This window comes from Magnolia sinica, chromosome 18 (assembly GCF_029962835.1).
Source record: "Magnolia sinica isolate HGM2019 chromosome 18, MsV1, whole genome shotgun sequence".
Classification (NCBI taxonomy): domain Eukaryota; kingdom Viridiplantae; phylum Streptophyta; class Magnoliopsida; order Magnoliales; family Magnoliaceae; genus Magnolia; species Magnolia sinica.
This window is the reverse complement of record NC_080590.1, coordinates 41041125-41049251: the sequence shown is the minus strand read 5'-3', so window position 1 is coordinate 41049251 and position 8127 is coordinate 41041125. Positions and strand designations below refer to the sequence as shown.

Below are 8127 nucleotides of genomic sequence, written 5' to 3'. Positions count from 1 at the left end.
GTGCTGCCCCAGCCAAACTCCCCATCCTTAAGACACCTATCTTTTAATAGACGTGCCGCCCCAGCCAAACTCCCCACCTGACAATGCATTCTGCCTAGATCAGCCTGCGGAGGCTGGCCTTGGTACTAATGACTGACAGTGTAATATGATGCCGACAAAATCACATGCAACAATAGCATTGACAATGCATAGGATGCAAACTTCCCTTCAAAGAATAAATGGTAAAAAAAATGGTATTATCATCAAATCGAACACCCTATCACCAATAATCCATACAAGAACACTCCCCATCCTTGAAATGGTGAAACCTATTCCTATCCCTCACAACAATCTCCCTATTGAAAACCTTTGAAATCATCTTTGTAGCATCATGGCAATCCCTGCACACCCTAAGGTTCTTCACAATCCTTATGGCCACACCTTCATCCAAACTAACCAACCCAAATGGAATGGCTACCTTCTCACTATGCCTATACAAAGCATCTTCCTTCTCTTCTTCTATATCAAACAAGACTTGCTCTGTATTGACCATATACCCAGCCAACCTCAACTTCCTATACATCTCTCCCAACATCATCTCAATCTCTCCATATCTTGGGTGTGTTTTATTCCCCACAAAGAATTCATGAATCTCACCACCAACCTCTATAACACTACAGTCAGGCTCTTTCCTCACCCCATGCACCTTCATCAGCTTCCTCACATTGCTGACTCCATCCCAGTTCCTAGTATCAGCATACAAATTCGACAGAAGTACATATGCTCTGTCATTTCCACACTCTAACTCAACAATCTTACTCAATGCAAATTCACCTAATTCAAGATTCCTATGAATTCTGCAAGCATTGAGCAAAGCCCCCGATGCACCCACCTGAGGCTTGACAAGCATGTTGTTAATGAAGTCAACCACTTCGGTTAACTATCCAGCTTGACCGTACAAGTCAACCATGCACCCGTAGTGCTCAATCCTGGGTTCGAGTCCGTACACGTGGCTCATCGAGTCAAAGTGTTCAAAGCCCTTGTCAACCAGTCCCGCCACACTGCAGCCGCGAAGAATAGAGATGAAAGTGATTTCGTTTGGCGAAATTCCTTCTTCTTGCATTAGAGAGAATATCTCGAGGCATCTCTCGCCGGCACCATTCATGACTAGTCCACTCATGACACTGCTCCACGTATAGACATTCCTATCTCTCATCCCCCAAAAGACTTCCATAGCTCTGGTCATGTGGCCACACTTTGAGTACATGTCTATGAGTGCAGTACCCAGAGTCGCTGTCATTTGGAGCCGGTTTCTCTATATATAGACGTGAGCCCACCTGCCCTGATCCGATGCCCCCAAGTGTGCGCACGCCGAAAGGACCAAAACCGAGGTTGCCTCATTGACCTTCACACCCTCCAATTGCATCAAATTAAACAAATGCAGGGCCTCCCTCGACTTCCCGCGGTGAGCATAGCCTGTGATCATTGCGTTCCACGCAATAGGGTCTCTGTGCGGCATTTTATCAAACAGCTCCCTTGCGAATTCAGTATCCCCAGAGCCTACACAGGTGCCCACCATCGCCGTCTGGGTCACCAAATCCGGACAGGCAATCTCCAAAAAGAGACATCGGGCAGGGCCAATGGAACCCAATTCAGCATACATGTGAATCAGCCCGCTCTGGACATGCGCATCGGCCACAAAGCCACGACGCACAACAGCGCCATGTACCATGGGGCCGGCACCACGTGAGGAGTCCGTGGCGCACGTGCGGATGAGGAAGGTGAAGGTGTAGTTGTCAGGGGGAAGTTTTGAATGGAGGATTTGGTGGTAGAAATGGAAGTTGTGGTGGGGAGTGGGTCCCTTGGAGTGGGCCCTGATCATGGTGTTTAAGGTGAAAAGATTAGGTGGGGTTTGGGAATGGATGATGAGTTGATGGGAATGGTTGAGGTTTTGAGGGGGTTTTAGGGAAATGGTAGCAATGAATTTCCCAAGGAATAAAGGATTGTTGAGAAGGCCAATTATGAACATTTGGGTGTGGATTTGCTTGATTTGATTGAGAGAATTGCATGTTTCTAGGAATCATATCACCTTTGGGTTTTGTTGGGAAATGATAGATGTGAGAGATGGCAGTTTTCAAAGACGAGAAGAAGAGGGAATGCACTTTATTTTCCTGCCACTGCATCGAGCTTGTTTGCTTGTTTTCTACTTGCTAGATAGCGGGACTGATTTGATACCCTGGCTGTCTGAAGGGTTAATAGTCATGGTTCTTCAGATCCTAGCCCATGGGACGCGGATTACCTAATCACGGCTTCAGTAGCTATCTCGCCGCTGAAGTGACGTCACCAAGTTCTGTGAGCCCATCATGATGTATGTATTATATCAACACCGTATATCCATTTTGTGAGATTATTTTAAGGCATGAGTCAAAAAGAAAGAATAAAAAAAAAAAGCAAATCCAAAGCTCAAGTGGACCCCATTACATAAAACAGTGGGAAGAGTGATGTCCACCGTTGAAACCTTCCCAAGGTCCATCGTGATGCTTATTTAACATCCAACCTCTTCATAAGTTCACACAGCCATGGGCGAAGGGAAAACAAATATGCTTGATCAAAAACTTCCATGGCCTTCAGAAGTTTTTACCGGTAGGCATCCTATCTCTACTTGAGCTTTGGATTTACCTCGTTTTTTACCTAGTAACCTAAAATAATATCTTTACTTAAATGGACCATCTGATGTACATCGACCCACAAAAGTGGGTCACAACTGTCTATTTTGTCAGAAAGCACGCACTTTCAGCTTAAAAGCGAAATTTCAAGGAAAATTACTATTTTTAGTAATTTTGATTTTTTTAATTTTTAGAGTTTCAGATTTTTTATTTTTATTTTTAGAAATAAATTTTAATCATGACAGGACTCTTTTAGCAAAAGTTTATTTGGAATTTTTATTTTTAAAAATTAGGTTTTAAAATAGTTTTATTAGAATCGGGATTTTTATTAGAGTTAGAATTTTGTTATTTTTGGGAATTACGAATTTTGATTTTTTTTCTATATTAATAGTGTAAAAAGGACACATATAGATCAGACAATTATCAATCAATTTATTATGAATTTTTTAGAATTATTCTATTTTCTTATTTTTCTCATGGATTCGAGGTATCTCTTTGAGGAGTACAGAGAAGTTTCGTGGATTCGGAACAGTTATCCCCTTTGAGGAAAACAGTGCTCAACCTCACGTCCTTTCCTGCGTCAGTTTGGTATTAGATCGAGACTTTCTTTTTGGATCGCTAGCTTTTAACGACGGGTTGGGCAACAATTTCTTAGACGATGCTCTATGAAATCATCTTTTAACAACTTTCAAAGTAACGTAGCGAGAGAATCGACAAGCCATGCAAGAGATGCAGGCTTTCATTGATCGCATGGAGGATCACGTGGCGGATCATATAATGAATGCCCTAAGGCAGCTCTGTGTTCATGGAGGTAATCCGCCCTCAGCAGTTGCTGGAACTCGTAATCGCTCTTATCGCAGGATGGTGCCAGCAGTGAACCACGGGATCATTCCTTAGAAGGTGAAATCCAACAACATGATTCCATAACATCTGATGAAGCATTGATCGAATAGAACGAACAAATCAAGAATTCAATATGAGAGTCAATCTTTTTAGTTTAAATGGCTAACTTCACATTGACGATTTCCTCGATTGGCTTTTTGAAGTTAAGTGATTCTTCGTCTGTATGTAAATCCCTTAAGCAAAGAAGATTAAGCTTGTGGCCTACAAGTTGAAGAACAAAGCTTCAACTTAGTGGGAACAAATTCAACTCGAGTGGACGAGACAGATGAAGGCGCTAATTTGCATGTGGTCGCGGATGAAGCAGTTGTTACACATGCGATTCCTCACTAGCAACTATGATCAGGTATTATCCTAACAAAACGAAAATTATTGGATCAGTAAGGGGTTATGCGGAGAAATCTCATTATTTGTTAGTGAGAGATGACTGCATCGAAATGAAGTTGTGACAGGCCGCATGATTCATCAATAGCAAACATGTGGCACTATGAGAATAGAAACTCAACTTAAGACTTCTAAAGTGGAGAGATAGTATCTAATAACTGAACATAATTTTTTTAAACAATCTAAGGAAACAGGAGATATAGATGCATTAGTTAAAAAGAAAAAATATATGGAGCCTGTGAACATCCCAGAGAATTTGAAACCAGTATTGCAGGAGTTCAAGGCGATTGTGTTCAATAAACGTCCTAATAAATTGCCTCCCATATGAGATATACAAAACCATATTGATCTTGTATCAGGGACAAGTCTGCCTAATTGCCCACATTATCAGAAAGAATGTGAGATCTTACAAGTACAAGTGAAGGAATTGATCGATACTAGCCAAGTCAAGGAGAGCATGACTGTAACATCCCGAATTTTCACAGCCAGAGTTTATACTCGTGCCCGAGAAACTGGGTGTTAATAATGTATAAATTGGATGCTTTAAAAATCGCATCTTATTTTTTTATTTTTTATTTAGATCACATCCAGATATATTCATGAAAGGTAACATTCACGAGAATAAAATTGATTTTATTGATTATTTCATCAGAGTAAAAAAGTTTAACAAATAATTAAATGCCCTCTCAATAGGAGTTTATTACATTATCGAGTTCGCAACAAAAATATAAAACTAAATCCTGAAACTATCTTCTTATTCTTTCAGAATAATCTTCTATAGGGAGATGGTACTCTAAATCTTCAATCTGTGCATCACCTGCATTATCTGTACGGTTGGAGAGGGTCAACTCCCTACTCATAGTGATAGTTATCCTTTAATATTAATAATAATTCAAGAGATTCATAAAAGTAATGTATGGGTTCTGATACGTCTCGTACTCCACAACTACGAGAAGTATTAATATGCACAAGCAACCTACATGAGATACATGCATAACAAAGTATATGCGGCTCATCACACTTAGCAATCACACAATGTGAAAAATGATTTAGAGTTATCGGGCTCACCCCGCATCCCATTCTATGGAGATTTGCCGACATGTCTCACGTTTAACATGGATATACACGGTTATCACAAGACGATGCAACACATGATTGGATGAATTACATGACACGATTCGTTTATGGAATGACCATTTACGACATCTAATCCCTAAAGTGATGTAACACGCATTACGAATTAATTACAACGATTTGTACACCACTACCCATGATACATGGAATTACGTGTCGCCCTAGGGGCCGCTATTGAAAACACATTACATCCACGATATTTATTTGAACGCTAGAAGGGGAATTCCTAACATAGTACTTGAACCAAAGAGAGATTCTATTGAATTATGGGAGTTTTGGAATTCCAAAACATATGCCCAAACCATAAAGGTAAATAACACAAGGCTAACATAATAAGAAGAGAGTAGCAATGGCTAACTCAACAAATAGGAGAGTGGCAATGGCCAACCCAAAAAAGAGGAGAGTAGAAATGGTTAACTCAACAAATGAGAGAGTAGCAATGGCCAACTCGATAAAGAAGAGGGTGGCAATGGTCAACCCAATAAAGAGAAGAGTAGCAAGAGCTAACTCAACAAATTTGGTAAAGGCAAAGGCAAGGCTTGTATTTACCGCCCTAGATAAATTCATAAAGATCTTGCATAATCAAAGTCATACCATAATTCCCAAAGGATAAATAATTTATGGTGGTAAACTATACAATTGCAAAGAGAGAATCATAGTTACATAAAAATATGTAAAAAGGCAATTAAATTATACCAACTTATATTAAGGTAGGCTTAAAGGAAAAACCTTCACCTCGGGTGGTGGCGTAGTCTCTTACTAAGTAAATTATCATAGGCGTATGATCAGGTTCTACTATAATCCACCTGGTTCGAATTGATTTAGATGTTAGATTAGAGTTGAGGAAAACTTGACCTAAATCATTCCTTAGACATGTTTACATATTGCCTACATGGATAAGTTTTCAACTTATCATGTTTAGGCCCTTCTTATCATTAACTCGAAAACAGAATTCCATTGTTGAGGGATAGATTAAATTTGGAAAGGGAAGAGGACGATAGAAAGAAAAGAAGGTTATGAGTTGAACCAGGCCTCGATGATAGCTCAGCATGCAACTATCCTAGCCTTCGCATTTTCTTCTTCTCTTTCTCCCTCTGTTTCTCTTTTTTTTCTTTTCTTTCTCTTTCTTTTCCTTTTCTTTTCTTTCTCTTTCCTTTTCTTTTCTTTTCTCTCTCTTTCTTTCTCTTTTCTTTTCCTTCTCTTTTCTTTTTCTCTTTCTCTCTCTCCCTCTTTCTCTCTCTTTCTCCTTGGGCATTGGGCGTGTGAGTAAAGAGGGGAACGCACGCCCCCTTTAAAAGGGAGTGGGCATGTGAGGGGTGTGTTTCCCATTTTACTTAGGTTTCTCCAATTTTTCTTTTTCTGATAATCTTTTTTTTTAAAATATAATTCGTCCATTGTGTCAGGGTCATCAAATAGAGACAGGGTATATGATTTTCTTGGTGATCTGTAATTTAGATTGACCAATCTTGAAAATTCTCCTAACAAGTGCCAAAATGAACTTAATCTCAATTAACGGTCCACACTTAATGATCAAGGCCCAATTTTAGGAGAAATGTGTAGTCCTGATAGGTAAACGGCTGGACGAAATTTGGTGGTTGATCGATGGTGGAAAATGCATAGATCTAAAATATCACCTTTTGCATCAAAATGAAAGAACCGGGTTCAATGTTCAACGGTACAGGATCATAGATCGAGATCTAAATTTTATATAACCTCGTAGTCATATGAGACCAGAGTGTGGTCCAAATTTGAGTTATGATGGACGGAAAGAAGTAGTTAAATCGGAAGATCCAGATTTATAAGGAGTTGATAGGCCTTTAAAGGATAACTTCATACCTAAGGAAAAGCTTACAAAAGTGGGGTCTTCATATTTCACATTTGGTCCATATTATGAGAAATACAAGTCATTCATATGAAGAAAAATATCTTACTATGACTACTCACGAAGTTTCTTTACTCAATGAACACCAAAATCAACGGTTAAGGGGCTGATTTGTCAATTGGGTCACTTTTACAATGATCTAATGGCTAAAATTTGACATAAAATTGTACATCAAATGGATTATGGGAACCATATGATCTAGAATTCAGGGGTCTAGGTTAATAACATTTTCGTAATTATTGTTGATATGAGAGTTTTGGGAAATCTAATGGTTCTACATAATTATAGGCATGTTTCTAAGCAATTCTTACAAAAAAACTTATGTCTAAATCATTATGAATGAAGAATTATTTACCAAATTAGCTAAGGGAACATACATATATCAACCAACATAATGGATAGTCAGATGACATATTAAAAATAGAAAAATTTGATGTTTAGTACTCTGATCATGCATGTGAATAGGTGTATGGTCAGTTTTGTAAACGGATGATCACATGTAGATTTTTAGAGTGATTAAGAGATATAACATGTATACCGTTAGATTCAAGTGACTTATTCACATGCATAAGTTTCTCAGATTGTAGTTTTGATGGTAGGTTAAGCATATTCATAGGTGGTGAACAAGATAAACGGATCAGAATCTCAAGTCGATATGTGTATGAGTGGATGTAGAGAGCAAGTAGCTAGTTTACTATGATCAGGTGGTCCAAAATCAAAATAGACGGTTAGATGTCTCTATCTAGCAGTGCATATTTAACTAAGCGGTTGGTTGTGATAGACAAGTGAGAATATTTGAGTATATGATGATCATACTTTAAAATTAATAGTCAGATTGCTTGATCTATGAATGGAGATTATTCTCAACGGTCAGATTCATATCGGAGAATAGGTGTAAGGTTATAATAGCTAGATTGGTATCGTACACATGTACATAATAAGTTAAATTTTATAGTAACACTCGAGAACTTTCAATACTCAGGTATTGAAAAGTTCGGGGTGTTATAATGAGTACATATATTATGTCAGCTCAAGAGCCTAATTCCAAGTACAGGAAGATGACTAATAAACATCGGTGTTAGAAGTTATCTGAGAATCATGAGCCCAGTCCCTTAAGTAAATCGAGGATGAGTTTTTTTCAAGTGGAGGGGTCTGATGTAGAACGTATCACATATATATTCC

General features: G+C 38.7%; 1 pseudogene; it reads right to left on the bottom strand.

The window, feature by feature from the left end:
* Positions 1 to 216: 216 nt before the first annotated feature.
* Positions 217 to 2056, bottom strand: LOC131232368 (putative pentatricopeptide repeat-containing protein At5g40405; annotated as a pseudogene).
* Between the last annotated feature and the right edge of the window lie 6071 nt (positions 2057 to 8127).